We start from the raw sequence: 17,907 nt of genomic DNA on the forward strand, positions 1-17,907 counted from the left end.
CCCGGGACCACCCATACACAAAAATGTATGCACGCATGACTGTAAGTCGCTTTAGATAAAAGCATCTGCTAAATGGCATGTTATATTATTATTATTATGTACCTGCACTTTGGTTTAGCTTCATTAAGTTATTGTTGTTTTTTCCAACCTATATTTTCTTGTATTGTTTTTGGGAACAGTTTTTCAAATATCTTTATTATCATAAAGATATGATGTTGTTATATACTGTGAATTGTATTGTATTATATACAGTATATATAATGTACTGTATTATATACAGGATTTCAACAAACCTGTGAAACCATAGTCTTACCCAAGTCACACCTGAAATGTAATGTAGACATTTCAGTCAGACTATGTTGACAAGATTTCTGACAGTTAAAGTTTCCATACAATGAGGGATTTAATTGCCTATACTGAAGTGTGCAACTCAAAGTAGGGTTGAAGTGTAATGATAGTAGGCATTATATGGATTTATGTTGGAACATGTTTTTAAAGCAGTGGTATTCAAAGTCTGGGTCTGGACCCCTATTGGGCTCGCGGGGGAACTGCAGTTGGGTCGCCAAAATAACATTTCTAATAATATATACAAATAAAGAGTCCAGATTATTTTATGGGACAATATACAAAGGTTTTTTGAGAAAGATCATTAGAAAAATACAATTGTATTAAGTAAAGGTATTTATTGATTTATTTTCATTTTGTAAGAGATTAAAATGCAATTAATTGAAGGTTATTTGTTGATGTAAACATTTTAATTTACAGATTTTAAGGTTGTGTCAATAGATTTGGGGTGGGGTGGGGTCGCTAGAAATGATTGGGGGGGGGGAAATGGGGTTCCCAGACATGTTTGAATACCACTTTTTTAAAGGGTGACAAAGTAACTGGTATTACCTGTATGATGTTAACTCGTATTTTATTATGTATATGATGACTGTACACAGAGATCAGGTATCATTGACCCTCAGTCACTCACTCTAGGAATGAGAATGAAGCATTGTCATGCAGGGGATTTCTCTTGTGCGACGGGTTTAGCCAACTTGATTTATGTCCAACTCCTCCCTCTCTCTTCCACCAACATCCTCTCATTATGATCTTTCCATGCCCTCCTAAATAACCACCAGGTATTAGGCACTGTCCCTGAGCCAGCTGTCTAAAACCTGCTTATTGTGTTATCAGTTTTGCCATCATTTTTGGTAAGAATGTTTACGATAATTGTCATCATAGATATAGGCTATGAAATTAATCAACAGATGGTGGTGGATTAGAGTTACAGCAATACATTTTTTATTTTGTGTAATTGAAATTGTTTTATGATGTGTTTGTCTTGCCATACGATTGTTGCAAAATGTGTTTACAGATGCATTACAATCTTTTGGACACTGTAAGGAAATACTATTATATAAAATATATAATTATTTTGTAACTAAATACATTTTATTATGTTATTCATTTAGTATTTGCAAATTTTTGTCAAAGCAAAGTCCTCAAGAATAATATTTGGTTTGGTTTCTTCCAAATGTCATCTCTCATTTTGGTAACACATGTAATTAATTAGCCTTTAAGCTTGAAGTGTGCATGTGCATGCACCAGGTACATTTTAACGGGTGATGATCCAATGTAACCAGCAGAGGGAGCAAGATTAAAAGGTGAACGTAGGTTACACACAACATTTCTGTTTCTCCGATTTATCAAACATATTGTATTTTGTAAATTATGTTATAGCGTATTACTTATCCAACGTTTAGGTAAAGCAACAATTAAGCTCAACGTGGGAGTTTAGATAATTAGCGTATTTAGGAATTGTTGACAACGCTACTACCCGTGCCTGAAAACACAGGTAAGCTAGCTAGTTATGTTAACAAGCAAATTACTGTACCGGTATTTTAAAACTATGTCATAGCAATAGACACATTAAACACCAACAACATCGACGTTGATAGCAAGATTTGTATCGATCAGCTCTGAAAATAAATCTGATGTTAAAAGATCTGATGTGCTTGGTCAAACGACCAATTAGTGAAAAAAATATCAGAAATGGGCTGCCTGTGTGAACATAGCCTTTGAGGCCTACCATTCACTCTTTCGCTCAAGGTGGGTACATGTGTATGATCTTAATTTGATCACCCTGTTGCAGGAGAACCATCCTGCAATACAGGAAATGTAAAACGTGTAGTATATTTGGGGTTTAAAAAGGCTTCTGAAGTTTGTAATCTCCACTTAGAAATGTCAGACTTGAATTTAATTTACGAAAAATGTAGAAACCCCTACAGAAATGTACATTAATTATTATCCACATTATAATCCTTTCGCTGCAGGATATTTTCCTGCTGTAGAATACTCTTAAATTAAGCTCCGACACCTGCAGCCTAAAATTGGAGATGCATGCAGAACCGCGCGAGCCTTACCGCCGTTCGTTCGTTTTTCTACCAAAATATTTTAGATGTGTGCTAAATGACTTTGTAATTATATAAAATAGTAAATGTAAGTATTTTACAATTGACAGACCTCATGACCACTACCTCTGGAATATAAATCACATTTTATGGGATTTCTCACAAAATAAACATGCGATATGACATCATACTCATAACTTTGGAGTTGGGAGTTATTAGTTTTCACCACTTTCAAATTTAGCCTCAAATTAAAACTTAACTGTCAAACGTTGGTTTGGGTTTCGCTGCATTGACTGCATTCCTGCCTATAAATGTCAACGGCCACACGGGGGAGGCAGAAAGAAATTAATAACCGTTTGTGGGAGTGGTTGAAAGAAAAAAGATGGTGAGAGAGGGAAGAGGGAAGATTAAGAGTGAGTGGGAAATAGATTTTGGGATTTCACCACAATGTGAAAACAGCATGTCTTTCCAATCTTACATGCATGTGGCAGACTGGGCAGGCTATTCTCTGGCCATATGTCAGGGTTGACTTCTCTGATATCCATCTACTGGCAGGAAAACAGAAGACTGAATCAATGTCCTCCTTTAGCTCTTGTGATTATTGACTTGGTTGTTTTTTTGTGAAGTCTTCCAATGAATCAATTTCCCTCTGGAAGACGGTTTTGGCTCCACCAGGGTCCAAAATCCCCTCCAGTTGCCGAGAAACCACTCCAGTGATTTGTGTGATGTCGGAGTTCATTAAAGACAGTGACATGCCTGCACTGTGAATGCAGCTAAGACCCTGCCATGGAGGGGAGAGAAGGAGGAGGAGGCAGATTGGCCACAGTACACACACCCTATCCCCCATGCCTCTCACACACACTGTCTCCCTCACTCACACACACACACACACACACACACACACACACACACACACACCATGCCTCACACACAGACACACACTGCCTGCCCCCCACTTCCCCCACTCACACACGCATGCTGTCTTCCCCCCAACACCCCTGCGCCATAGGGCTAGTTTAAAATGCTTTGATTTTTTTATTTGTCCACGCTAGCTTGTGAACTGGGCTGGGTTTCAGCATTGAGGATTAAAGCAATGAAGAATGGGTTTGGCATCCTATTGTGTAGGATCAGGATTTGATGTTTAATTGATAGAGTTTGGATGTCGGAGCTGCAGGCATGTCACTTGCAATCACTCCAGATTTATTTCAGTGTGTCTGCACGCTCCCCCATGCCTCCTGTGCCTTTTTTTCTATACTGGTTTCCTCTCATTTCACAGCACAGTCTATCATAGGAAATGGTTTCACAGCCAAGCATTGCATATTTAAACATGGGAGTGAAACCGTGGCTCTATTTGAAAACAACAGCCCACTCATAACTCATAACTAGAACTTAAACATGTGCTCTTCACTTCAGACATTACAGACCAAAACACGTCGGAAAGTCGGAAAGAAACGCTCTCTCATTTTGACTCTTGCCGTTCGTTTCCTTTGGTACTGTGCCACATGGCTCCTGCTGCTATGTGCTGTACAATAAATTAAGGCTTGATCTTTCGCTCTCTCTCTCTCTCTCTCTCTCTCGCTCTCTCTCTCTCTCTCTGCTTCTCTCTCTCTCTCTCTCTCTCTCTCTCTCTCTCTCTCTGCTTCTCTCTCTCTCTCTGCTTCTCTCTCTGCTTCTCTCTCTCTCTCTCTGCTTCTCTCTCTCTCTCTCTCTCTGTGCTTCTCTCTCTCTCTCTCTGTACAGCTACACTTCACATTTTTTCTCTCTCATCTACACTCCAGGTCCTCTCTCTCGCTCTCTGTCTCTCTGTCTCTCTTTCTCTCTGTCTCTCTGTCTTTCTGTCTCTCTCTCTCTCTCAATTCAATTTCAATTGAAGGGGCTTTATTGGCATGGGAAACATATGTTTACATTGCCAAAGCAAGTGAAGTAGATAGTAAACAAAAGTGAAATAAACAATAAAAAATGTACATTAAACACTACACTCACAAAAGCTCCAAAAGAATAACGACATTTCAAGTGTCATATTATGTCTATATACAGTGTTGTAATGATGTGCAAATAGTTAAAGTACAAAAGGGGAAAAAAATAAACATAAATATAGGTTGTATTTACAATGGTGTTTGTTCTTCACTGGTTGCCCTTTTCTTGTGGCAACTGGTCACAAATCTTGCAGCTGTGATTGCACACTGTGATATTTCACCCAATAGATATGGGAGTTTATCAAAATTGGATTTGTTTTTCGAATTCTTTGTGGGTCTGTGTAATCTGTGGCAAATATGTGTCTCTAATATGGTCATACATTTGGCAGGAAGTTAGGAAGTGCAGCTCAGTTTCCACCTCATTTTGTGGGCAGTGTGCACAGAGCCAGGTCTGCCTTCGATGGCCTTTCTCAATAGCAAGGCAATGCTCACTGAGTCCGTACATAGTCAACAATTTCCTTAGTTTTGGGTCAGTCACAGTGGTCAGGTATTCTGCCACTGTGTACTGTCTGTTTAGGGCCAGATAGCATTCTAGTTTGCAGTGTGTCAAGTAGTTATCTTTTTGTTTTCTCATGATTTGGTTGGGTCTAATTGTGTTGCTGTCCTGGGGCTCTGTGGGGTCTGTTTGTGTTTGTGAACAGAGCCCCAGGACCAGCTTGCTTAGAGGGCTCTTCTCCAGGTTCATTTCGCTGTAGGTGATGGCTTTGTTATGGAAGGTTTGGGAATCGCTTCCTTTTAGGTGGTTGTAGAATTTAACAGCTCTTTTCTGGATTTTGATAATTAGCGGGTATCGGCCTTATTCTGCTCTGCATGAGTTATTTGGTGTTTTACGTTGTACACGGGATATTTTTGCAGAATTCTACATGCAGAGTCTCAATTTGGTGTTTGTCCCATTTTGTAAATTCTTGGTTGGTGAGCGGACCCCAGACCTCACAACCATAAAGGGCAATGGGTTCTATAACTGATTCAAGTATATTTTAGCCAGATCCTAATTGGTATGTCAAATTTTATGTTCCTTTTGATGGCATTGTTAGGCTATGGTTCAACCCAGCACTCAGAGAAACAAACACGACAAAGGGAGTGGAAGAAACAAAAATATTTAATAAAAGTTAAAATTGTCTTAGTCCAAAAACAACTGAAGTAAAGGAACAGAGTGGGCTAGTCGGCTCCGGAGGAAGGAGAGGCTGAGGCAGGCGGGCAGGCAGGCAGGCAGGCAGGCCGACAGGCAGGAAGGCAGGCAGGTTGGGAGGTATGTCCGAAACGCTCTGGTAAGAACAACGATCTGGCGCCGGTGGAGAGCCATGCCCCGGAATTAGTAGTGCAGGTTGATTAGAGAATAGGATGCAGCTGCGTAGGCAGGAATCACTGGAAACAACCCGCAGCTGCACAGGAGAGGCAGATCCTGAGCACGCCCCTGATCCACTCCAGACACACCCACATAAAGGGGACAAACACACATACAGATACAACAGACACAGAGGGGACAAAACAAGGAGGAAGGGAAACAGAAAAGGGAGAGACAAGCTGCCCACATAACAGTACCCCCTCAATGGTCGCCACCTGGCGACCCACCAGGCCTGTCAGGGTTGTCGTGATGGAAGTCCGTGATCAACTGAGGATCCAACACAAAACACTTAGGGACCCAAGACCTCTCCTCTGGTCCATAACCTTCCCAATCGACTAGGTATTGGAGACCCTACCCCGCCTCCGAGAGTCCAGTAGCCTACTGACGGTGTAGGGCCGGATGGTCGTCAATGAGACGAACAGGTGGAGGTGGAACAGCCGGCGGACACAAAAGGCTGGAGGACACAGGTTTCAGTTGGGAGACGTGGAAAGTAGGGTGTATCTTCATGGCTGAAGGCAACTTCAAACGAACCGCAGCGGGGTTAATGATGGACTCCACCACAAACGGACCCAGGTACCGAGGAGACAGCTTGCGTGATTTGGTACGAAGAGGTACGTTCTTAGACGACAGCCAAACCTCTTGACCAGGATGAAACACAGGTGCGGGAGTCCTGCTCCTATCCGCTGTCATCTTGTTCCTGTCGGTGGTCCGAAGCTAACGCTTCCGAGCGTTCGCCACACTCTCTGGCAGCGGCGGAGGTTCTCCTGAACCGAAGGAACAGCCAATTCCTTCTCCTGAGCAGGAAACAGAGGGGGGTTGATAACCCATGGTAACTTCGAAGGGTGAAAGACCAGTGGCAGAGGTGGTGAGGGAGTTGTGGGCGTCTCTATCCAAGGCAGATGTTTGGCCCAGGATGATGGATGTTGAGCAGCCACACAACGAAGGGTTGCTTGAGGTCTTGATTGGCTCTTTTCTGTTTGACCGTTGGTCTGGGGATGAAACCCTGAGGACAGACTAACGGAAGCACCCAAAGCAGAACAGAAAACCTTCCAAACACGGGAAGTAAACTGTGGGCCTCTATCAGATACGATGTCCACAGGTATTCCATGGGGACGGAATACATGTTGGACTAGGAGGTCCGCTGTCTCACTGGCAGACGGTAATTTTGGTAATGCTATATAGTGAACAGATTTAGAGAATCTGTCCACAATGGTAAGTATAGTATCATTACCTTCAGACTTGGGTAGGCCGGTGACAAAATCCATGGCTATGTGGGACCAGGGACGGCTGGGAACTGGGAGGGGTAGCAGCAGCCCCGAAGGGGACTGATGGGAGGCTTTGCCCCGAGCACAGGTTGAACAGGCTGCCACAAAAGCCCGAACGTCAGTTTCCATTGAAGGCCACCAAAAATGTCTCCTAAGCAGCGTCAACGTGCGTCTCATCCCAGGGTGACCAGCAAAACGGGAGGTGTGAATCCACTGCAACACCTGAGACCGGACCGTCTCGGGAACAAAGAGTAGGTTGGGAGGTCCATCACCCGGTCCCGGGTCCGTGGCAAGTGCAGTCTTCACAAGAGACTCGATCTCCCACTGAACAGCCACCACGACGCATGAGGAAGGCAGGACTGCCTCAGGCTCGCTGGTCTCGAAGGGTCAGCAAACTGGCGGGACAAAGCATCTGGTTTAACATTTCTTGACCCCGGTCTGTATGTAAGAATAAAGTTAAACCTACTAAAAAACAGGGCCCATCTGGCTTGGCGTGAGTTGAGTCTCTTAGTGGCTTGGATGTAGGCCAAGTTCTTGTGGTCTGTCCAGACCACAAACGGCAGTTCAGCTCCATCCAGCCAGTGCCGCCATTCTTCCAGTGCTAGCTTGACCGCCAGCAGTTCTCGGTTTCCAACGTCGTAATTCCGTTCTGTGGGTGACAATTTTTTGGAGAAAAAGCACAGGGGTGAAGCTTTTGGTCAGTGGGGAGCGCTGGGAGAGGACGGCTCCCACACCTGAGTCCGACGCGTCCACCTCCACAACAAACTGCAGAGAGGTATTGGGGTGTATCAACACAGGGGAGGTGGAAAACAGTTCCTTCAAAACCCCTACCGCCTGCTCCGCCTCAGGGGACCACAGAAAAGGGACTTTTGGGGATGTGAGTCTAGTAAGGGGTGCCACCACTTTACTAAAACCCTTAATGAACCTACGGTAGAAGTTAGCAAAGCCCAAAAATCGTTGAAGTTGCTTACGGGTGGTGGGTATGGGCCATTCCGTCACTGCCCGGATCTTCTCGGGGTCCGCCTTCACCTGCCCGCTCTCAATGATGAAACCAAGGAACGATGTAGACTGTTTGTGGAACTCACACTTCTCTGCTTTGACATACAGCTTGTTTTCCAAGAGCCGTTGAAGGACTTGGACGGACGTGTGACTCATGCTCCTCGGGTGACTTGGAAAAAACAAGAATATCATCCAGGTATACAAAGACAAAACGGTTCAAAAAATCCCTAAGAACATCGTTCACCATGGCTTGGAAAACAGCAGGGGCGTTTGAGAGCCCAAAGGGCATGACCAAATACTCAAAATGTCCCAGTGGAGTGTTGAAAGCGGTTTTCCACTCATCTCCCTTACGGATCCGGACAAGGTGATAAGCGTTCCTGAGGTCGAAGCTTGGAGAAAACTGTGGCGCCATGCAGAGGTTCAAAAGCAGAGTTGATGAGTGGAAGGGGATACTTGTTTTTAACAGTTATGTTGTTTAAACCCCTGAAATCGATACAGGGGGCGTAACGACTTGTCCTTCTTTTCCACGAAAAAAGAAACCTGCACCCAAAGGAGACGACGAGGGACGGATTATGCCCGAGACCAGAGAATCACCAATGTACTGCTCCATTGCCTCTCTTCCGGTCGGGACAGATTGTATAAGCGACTAGAGGGCAAGGGAGCACCAGGAAGCAGTTCAATAGGGCAATCATAAGGCCTATGTGGTGGTAGAGACAGAGCCTTGTCCTTACTGAAAACCTCCGCTAAGTCATGGTATTCTTTGGGGACAGATGACAGATCAAGAGGAGCTGAGGGATGAGTTGGGTTACACTTAGTGGGGGAACCGCTGACCTAAGGCACTCTGAATGGCAGTTAGTGCTCCAACTGAGAATGGTGTGACGTGTCCAATCAATTTGTGGGTTGTGAAGAGCCAACCAGGGGAAGCCAAGGATTAGGGGAGGTAGCTGAGCCAGACATAACTCTTAGCTGAATGCTTTCACAATGATTGCCAGAAATCACTAGGGAAACGGGGGTGGTTTGATGAGTTATCTCCGCGAGGAGGCGCCCATCAAGGGCTGTGACCCGAATGGGGGGTAGGTAGTGGCTCCATGGGGATACGAGCTTGTGTAACGAACTGGTGGCTAATAAAGTTGTCTTCTGCACCTGAGTCTATGAGAGCTGAGAGTGGCAGGGAATGACTCTGGAAACGTAAGGTTACAGGTACTTGTAATCGGGGGAATGATGGGTTCAGGATCTAACTCTGGGCTCGCAAGTAGACCCACCGTTACGAGCGAGCCTTGTCTTTTGGCCGCTTTAGGGCATGTAGCCAGAATGTGTGTGGCGTCTCCACAGTGACAGGCACTCACCCGCCTGGAGGCGCCGTTGCCGTTCTGCTGGAGGTAGTCGAGCTCGACCCACTTGCATAGGTTCCTCCTCTGTGCTCGGGATGGAATCAGGAATAAGAAGCTGCCGGCTCCGGGAGGCGAGACTCGAGTGGTTGAAGGCTGGGGAACTCGTCCTCCTAGATGCGGCCGACCGCCTCTCCCGACGCCTCCCGCAACCGGTTGTCTAGCTTAATGGACAGGGAAACGAGAGAATGTAAATCATGTGGCTCGTCACGAGCAGCCAGTTCATCCTTAATGGCTTCATTCAAACCGTTTAGAAATGCTCCTTGAAGTGCCACATTGTTCCACTTGGAGTCCGCTGCCAAAGTCCAGAACTCAATAGAGTACTCAGCCACACTGTTAGAACCCTGCCTCAAATTAAAAAGTATCTTGGAGGAATTACCCACATGGTCAGGATGGTCAAAAACAGTCTTCAATTTAGCAGAAAAATCAGCGAAAGTCAATCCAGTCAAAGTTTGATTTGAGCACACAGCCTCAGCCCAAACCAGAGCTCTCCCTCTTAACAGCCCCAGAACATAATGTACCTTAGAGGAATCAGTAGAAAATGACAGTGGTCTCTGCCGAAAAATCAAGTCACACTGAAGCAAAAATCCCCGGCACTTGTCCAATTCTCCATTGAACGGTTCAGGCGACGTGACAGGGGGTTCCCGATGGAACGAAGCCTGCATCATGTCCGAGGAACCAACTTGGGGTGCATCAAACTGGGGGTCAGAGAGAGATGGAGAACTGATAACAGACAATTTAGAGACTTGTGTAGTTAACTGAGTCACCTGGTTCAGCAGTTGATGATTATTTTCCAAAAGAGTCCGAATCAGTTGGTCATGCTGTCCTAGCAACGTTCCTTGAGCCTGGATAGCTTGTTGGAAGCTGTCTTCGTTTGCCCCGTGCTGTCTCTCTGTTGGGTCCATGGCCAGATCGTTCTGTTAGGCTATGGTTCAACCCAGCACTCAGAGAAACAAACACGACAAAGGGAGTGGAAGAAACAAAAATATTTAATAAAAGTTAAAATTGTCTTAGTCCAAAAACAACTGAAGTAAAGGAACAGAGTGGGCTAGTCGGCTCCGGAGGAAGGAGAGGCTGAGGCAGGCGGGCAGGCAGGCAGGCAGGCAGGCCGACAGGCAGGAAGGCAGGCAGGTTGGGAGGTATGTCCGAAACGCTCTGGTAAGAACAACGATCTGGCGCCGGTGGAGAGCCATGCCCCGGAATTAGTAGTGCAGGTTGATTAGAGAATAGGATGCAGCTGCGTAGGCAGGAATCACTGGAAACAACCCGCAGCTGCACAGGAGAGGCAGATCCTGAGCACGCCCCTGATCCACTCCAGACACACCCACATAAAGGGGACAAACACACATACAGATACAACAGACACAGAGGGGACAAAACAAGGAGGAAGGGAAACAGAAAAGGGAGAGACAAGCTGCCCACATAACAGGCATAGAAGGCCCTTCTTGCCTCTCAGATCGTTCACAGCTTTGTGGAAGTTACCTGTGGCGCTGATGTTTAGGCCGAGGTATGTATTGTTTTTTGTGTGCTCTAGGGCAACGGTGTCTAGATGGAATTTGTATTCGTGGTCCTGGCAACTGGACCTTTTTTGGAACACCATTATTTTTGTCTTACTGAGATTTACTGTCAGGGCCCAGGTCTGACAGAATCTGTGCAGAAGATCTAGGTGCTACTGTAGGCCCTCCTTGGTTGAGGACAGCAGCACCAGATCATCAGCAAACAGTAGGCTAGACATTTGTCTCTCTCTCTTTCTTCCTTGCTGAGTGCTGACCCACTGCTGACCTGGCATGGTGTGAAGCACATGACCGAGGAGTGGCAGCGGCCTCGTGTGAATCTGTCCAGACATCTGTCACACACACACTTATTATCTCTCTCTCTCTCTCTCTCTCTCTCTCTCTCCCTCTCTCAATTCAATTCAATTTCAATTTAATGGCTTTATTGGCATGGGAAACATATGTTTATATTGCCAAAGCAAGTGAAGTAGATAGTAAACAAAAGTGAAATAAACAATAAATATTAACAGTAAACATTACACTCAGAAGTTCCAAAAGAATAAAGACATTTACAATGTCATATTATGTATATATACAGTGTTGTAACAATGTGCAAATAGTTAAAGTACAAATGGGAAAATAAATAAACATAAATGGGTTGTATTTACAATGGTGTTTGTTCTTCACTGGTTGTCCTTTTCTTGTGGCAACAGGTCACAAATCTTGCTTCTGTGATTGCACACTGTGGTATTTCACCAAATAGATATGGGAGTTTATCCAAATTGGATTTGTTTTAGAATTCTTTGTGGATCTGTGTAATCTGAGGGAAATATGTGTCTCTAATATGGTCATACATTTGGCAGGGAGTGCAGCTCAGTTTCCACCTCATTTTGTGGACAGTGTGCACATAGCCTGTCTTCTCTTGAGAGCCAGGTCTGCCTACAGCATCCTTTCTCAATAGCAAGGCTATGCTCACTGAGTCTGTACATAGTGAAAGATTTCCTTAATTTTGGGTCAGTCACAGTGGTCAGGTATTCTGCCACTGTGTACTCTCTGTTTAGGGCCAAATAGCATTCTAGTTTACTCTGTTTTTTTTGTTAATTCTTTCCAATGTGTCAAGTAATTATCTTTTTTCTTTCTCATGTATTGGTTGGGTCTAATTGTGTTGCTGTCCTGAGACTCTGTAGGGTCTGTTTGTGAACAGAGCCCCAGGACCAGCTTGCTTAGGGGACTCTTCTCCGGGTTAATCTCTCTGTAGGTGATGGCTTTGTTATGGAAGGTTTGGGAATCGCTTCCTTTTAGGTGGTTGTAGAATTTAACAGCTCTTTTCTGGATTTTGATCATTAGCAGGTATCGGCCTAATTATGCTCTGCATGCATTATTTGGGGTTTAAGTTGTACACGGAGGATATTTTTGCAGAATTCTGCATGCAGAGTCTCAATTTGGTGTTTGTCCCATTTTGTGAATTCTTGGTTGGTGAGCGGACCCCAGACCTCACAACCATGAAGGGCAATGGGTTCTATAACTGATTCAAGTATCTTTTAGCCAGATCCTAATTGGTATGTTGAATTTTATGTTCCTTTTGATGGCATAGAAGGCCCTTCTTGCCACTCAGATCGTTCACAGCTTTGTGGAAGTTACCTGTGGCGCTGATGTTTAGGCCGAGGTATGTATTGTTTTTTGTGTGCTCTAGGGCAACGGTGTCTAGATGGAATTTGTATTCGTGGTCCTGGCAACTGGACCTTTTTTGGAACACCATTATTTTTGTCTTACTGAGATTTACTGTCAGGGCCCAGGTCTGACAAAATCTGTGCAGAAGATCTAGGTGCTACTGTAGGCCCTCTCTCACTCTCTCTCTCACTCTCACTCACTCTCTCTCTCTCTCGCTCTCTCTCTCTGTGTCTGTATGTCTGTCTGTCTGTCTCTCTCTGTCTCTCTCTCTGTCTGTCTGTATGTCTGTCTGTCTGTCTCTCTCTCTCTCTCTCTCTCTCTCTCTCTCTCTCTCTCTCTCTCTCTCTCTCTCTCTCTCTCTCTCTGTCCCTACCTCTCTCTCTGTATCTCACCCTCTCCCTGTGTTTCTCCCAGTGAATACCAGGGGTGCAGTGAGGCTGGTGGCAGTGTGTGAGGCACCATTGTGTGAGGGGTCGAGGAGAGTCAGGGGCCAGACAATGCCAGGGTCAGAGCACTGACGGGACGGAGCGGCCATCCACAGAGCAGTCAGCCAACACAGCCAACACAGAGAGGGATAGAGAGAGAGAGAGAGAGAGAGAGAGAGAGAGAGAGAGAGAGAGAGAGAGAGAGAGAGAGAGAGAGAGAGAGAGAGAGAGAGAGAGAGAGAGAGAGAGAGAGAGAGAGAGAGAGAGAGAGAGAGAGAGAGAGAGAGAGAGAGAGAGAGAGAGAGAGAGAGAGAGGGGGAAGTGAAGTGAAGTAACAGGAAGAGAGCAAATGGGGAAAAGAAAGAGGAGGGATAGATAGAATAGGGTAGAGAGAGACAGAAAGAATGAGAGAGAAAGAAAGAAAGAAAGAAAGAAAGGGGGATTTAGGGGCTTCCATAGGCTGTGTAGGAGGACTGAAAGGCACTGTGATAACAGAAACAGACGGATGACAAAGAGAAGGAGTTAGTCAGCAGAGATGACCAGCTTAGTCAGCAGAGATGACCAGGTGGACTAGTAAGGCCCAGGCAGTCAGTCTCACTATTATCCTTTTCTCACTGCTGAGCCGGTCTTGCCTGGTTACGCATCCACTTTAGTTATAATAATTTGGTGCATGCTAATATTTGTCCTATTTCACACATGTACAAGTGTGTATCAATACACATGTGAATTGGAAATGTGTTTATCCCACTCTCCCTGAGACACCCTCGGAGAGTGGGGTCACAGCCAGGGTCTCCCATTATTAATGGGAGACCCTGGAGCAATTAGGGTTAAGTGCCATGCTCAAGGGCACATTGACAGATTTCTCACCTTGTCGGCTAGGGGATTCAAACTAGCGACCTTTCGGTTACTAGCCCAACACTCTAAGCACTAGGCTACCTGCCGCCCTATAAAGCTGTTGGAACCATGCTGGAAAGGACAGTGTGAAAATAATATATCAGAGCTAGTAATCTATGGTTGGGGTCGGCACGATAGTGTGAAAATGGTATAGGAGTGGACAGGTCCCAGTCACCATGGAGATAGATACTCTAACCAGCACAGTCCTTGTGGCTCTATGATGACCATTTATTAGCTGACCTGCTGAGCACTGCTGAGACCCTGAAAGAAAATATCAATACCTTTTAATTATGACATCATTTCCTCTCAAGCAATCCCTGGATAGCGATGAGCTTCGGTCTCTTGATACTGTTTCTTTTGGTGGGTATTACTTAGGTCGGTCACAGTGTTTGGGATATTTGGTTAAGGCAATTGATTGCAATTTATGTAAATGTATGTAGATTATTCAAATGAATCTAAATTGCCCCCTTAATTTGCTTTCAATGGTATTTATTTCATGCGTGGTTGTTACATGAAAGAAAACGTTATTTTGAAAGAAAGTGTATTGGTCAGTCTATCCTTGAAGAAGTGTGTGTGTTGACTTGAGGAGAGCCTTCAGCCCTTGGTTGATCTGCGCTCCATCTGACAGTTGGGATTCTGAATATCTGCCCACAGCCAACTGACCCCCCTCCCACCACACACACACAAACACACAGGCACACGCACCCACAGACACACCCAGACACACACACACATCCCTCCTCCTCAGGTTACCACCACAGCCCACCCCCTCCTCCTCAGGTTACCACCACAGCCCACCCCCTCCTCCTCTTCCCTCCTCCTCCCTCTCTCATCCCTCCAGGATGGGGAGAAAGAAAAGCAGGCCGAATTGGATGTCAGAGGGAATTAGCCGGAAGACAATTTGATTTCTCCGTCTACCCTGCTTCGTTCTTTCCTCTTCACTGAGATGGAGTGCGAGAGAGAGGCAGGCAGGCAGGCATCAGTGTCAGCCGAGGAGTTGATGCTCGCAGACAGGAGACAGTTACTGAGAGAGAGAGAGAGACTGGCAGAGAGGAGGAGGAGACAGACACACAGAAAGAGAGAGAAACAGACAGACTGAGAGGTAGAAAGCAGGAGCCCATCCAGCCATTTAATAGTCCTCCCACTCAGTGTCCAAATGGAGAGATTGACACGTGTTAGCAGGAGCTTTAATAGCCATTGTAATGGATCGCAGCGCAGGTGGGCGGCGAGACCAGGCCTGAACCATCTTACCCACCCAAAGTAACTCAATTCTCCCACTCACACCCATTTTAGAAACCCTTTAGGAAATGGCAGGAGTGTCGAGTTAGTTACCTTCCAATTCCATGTTGCTGGTGCTCTTAACCACTCTAGGAAAGTGAACACATTGCCTGTGCGTCCCAAATGGCACCCTACTCCCTATATAGTGCACTAGCTTTGACCAGAGCCCATAGGGTTCTGGTCAAAAGTAGTGCACTAAACAGCGAAACATTTGGGACACAGCCATAGATTTCCTACAAACCACTGAGGAGGAGGCAGGGGAGGTGGATTAGGGTGAGAGTGGCCACTCTGTGGTAATGTGGTGGGGGTTTGGAGGGTGGGGGTTGGAGTCCCTGGTGGGTTGTGGGAGAAAAGCTTTGGTAAGGCAGGTGGTAGTAGGGCTGGATGAAGCCTTCTAGGACAAGGATAAGGGGAGTAAAATTGTTAGCCTCGATTAGCCATGCCAACCAAATACCTCCCACACACACGCACACACACTGGAGACAAGGTTCTCCAATTATTTTAGTATTTCAGACAGAAGTGTGGCGACTGTTGAGTTGTTGCACTTGTATTTCACCATAGCTGCGGGTTGCCAGATCCCAGCAGTGCGCTGCAGATCCGCCCTCGCTGGGTCCTAACCCCCTTCAGCTATGGGGCTTCCTGCAGGGGGTGCAATCTCTACCGCAGACCCCCGAGGTTGCCAGATCCTTGAAACTCTCCATCCGAAGGTTGCCAGATCCCAGTAACCCCTCATTGCGGTCCCTCACTGCTGCTCCCACAACCCTGCGGCTATGGGGCTGACTGCAGTAGTGCATGAGTTGCTATCCTCCTCAGCATCGCGTTGCCAGATCTTCTCCCAGTAAGCCGACGCATGGCAGAGAGGAGGGAGGCGTAGAGCTGGCTGTGGTCTGGTGCCACGCTGGGCCTGGTTATTATCTCCAGATGACATCAGCATGAGCAGCAGATGCCTTTTTGGCCACAGGGGCTGCAGAGAGAGAGAGAGAGAGAGAGAGAGAGAGAGAGAGAGAGAGAGAGAAAAAAAATACTGTTCATGGCTGGATTGGGCTATTTATTACTTCTACTTATCAGGCCATCTCTCACTCTGCAGGGAAATACTGCCTGCTTCATCCCAGAATGGCCTTGCTAACTCATGATAATAATGCCATCAAGATAAATGTGTATTTAGAATATATGCATACATTTACAGTATATGAGAAACTCTACATACAACAATATTTTTAGTAGGACATTTGTAGTAGTGGTAGCTAGCAGTAATATTAATATTATTACCAAATGCTATTAAGACAAATTAATAATTATAATTATGTGGACTGTTAAAAATAGTAATTAGTAATGCCAATAATTATGTAACATAACAGTTAATTAGTCCTGCTAATAGTAATGATCCTTCTAGTAATAGTAATGGTAGATAACAATAATCATGTATTAACTGACTGTACAGTAAGTAGGTCACGGCCATGGCGTTAGAAAATAGAGTGCGTGTTCGTGTGCCTGGCTGGTCCCACAGTAAAGCTGCTGGTTTATTTATGCCTGGGTTTTATTTGAGGGACAGAAGAGACAGGCGAGATTAAACTACCGTGGAAACAAATCACAGCGGCGAGGGTAGAATTTGATTAAAGCGCCTGCGCCACACGCCCGCCATCAGGTTTTAGCTAGCGTTTGTCACTGCACTCAGTGTGTGTGTGTGTGTGTGTGTGTATGTGTGTGCATGCAAGGAACTCCGTGCGTGTGCATGTACATGGATGCGCCTGTGTGTGTGAGTGAGTGAGAATTCACTCTCTGTCTATCACCCCTCTGTTATTGTATACCCCTCTCCAGGTTATTATATATATCCCAGGCCTACATCGCCCAATTTAATGAGAAAAAAAAAGCTAGAGTCAGGAAATTATATTTCTAATCAGTCTCCTGCAAAGGCCTTCTTTATTAACACAGAGATGCTGCTCTCTCTCTCTTCTTCTCCCTCTCATCCCCTCTCTCTCACTTTCTAGCTCTCTCTCTGTTAATGGCCTAGCAGCCAGCTAGACTAGTCATCATATTAAAGCTCTCAGCTCTGAAATGCACACTCCTTCCACTCTATCTCTCTCTGTTTCTCACCTTCCCTTCCTTTCTCTCTCTGACCCACCTGCTCCACCTCTCCGACAAGAATGAATGGTTGGCTGTTATTTAATTGAAAGAAAACCCCCAGCATACTGGTGATCACGATGCTTCCAAAAATTGTAATGGATTTTATTTCGCTAATGTTTCGTTCTCAATAGAAGTGCGCTGTTATGAAAAAGCTATGTTATATTATTTATTCAGGGAAATACTATATTGACAGATCTGCACCACGACCGAGGTTTGCAGCAGAGCTCTAAAAAGCCTAATGAATTTGTATAACAATAACCGTAGCCTGAACCCACAGCACGTGCAGTAGATTATATCAGAGAGCAAACACTGTGCGCTAACCGCCTATTTGTATTACGGTTATGCAGATCAGTTCATCAGAATGTGATGGATATGATATTTCATATTTTGTCGTTTCAATTCAATTGAAGAGACAAGAACATTCTAGTTTGACCTTGTTTGAAAAAATGAAAGACAATATAATTGCTATATTTACTACTAATGTATTTGCTTTACTCTATTTGAGAATGACAGTTATTTCTGCCAGTGTGTGTGCGTGCGCTTGTGTACATGTTTTAGCACTGGGAACAAAAACATTCTCACCATCATTACACATACTAAACAGTTGCGTAGACTTGCATCAGTTTGGGAGTCCCACCCCCTTTGGGAGTCCT

The sequence above is a fragment of the Coregonus clupeaformis genome, chromosome 30 (assembly GCF_020615455.1).
Source record: "Coregonus clupeaformis isolate EN_2021a chromosome 30, ASM2061545v1, whole genome shotgun sequence".
Lineage (NCBI taxonomy): Eukaryota > Metazoa > Chordata > Actinopteri > Salmoniformes > Salmonidae > Coregonus > Coregonus clupeaformis.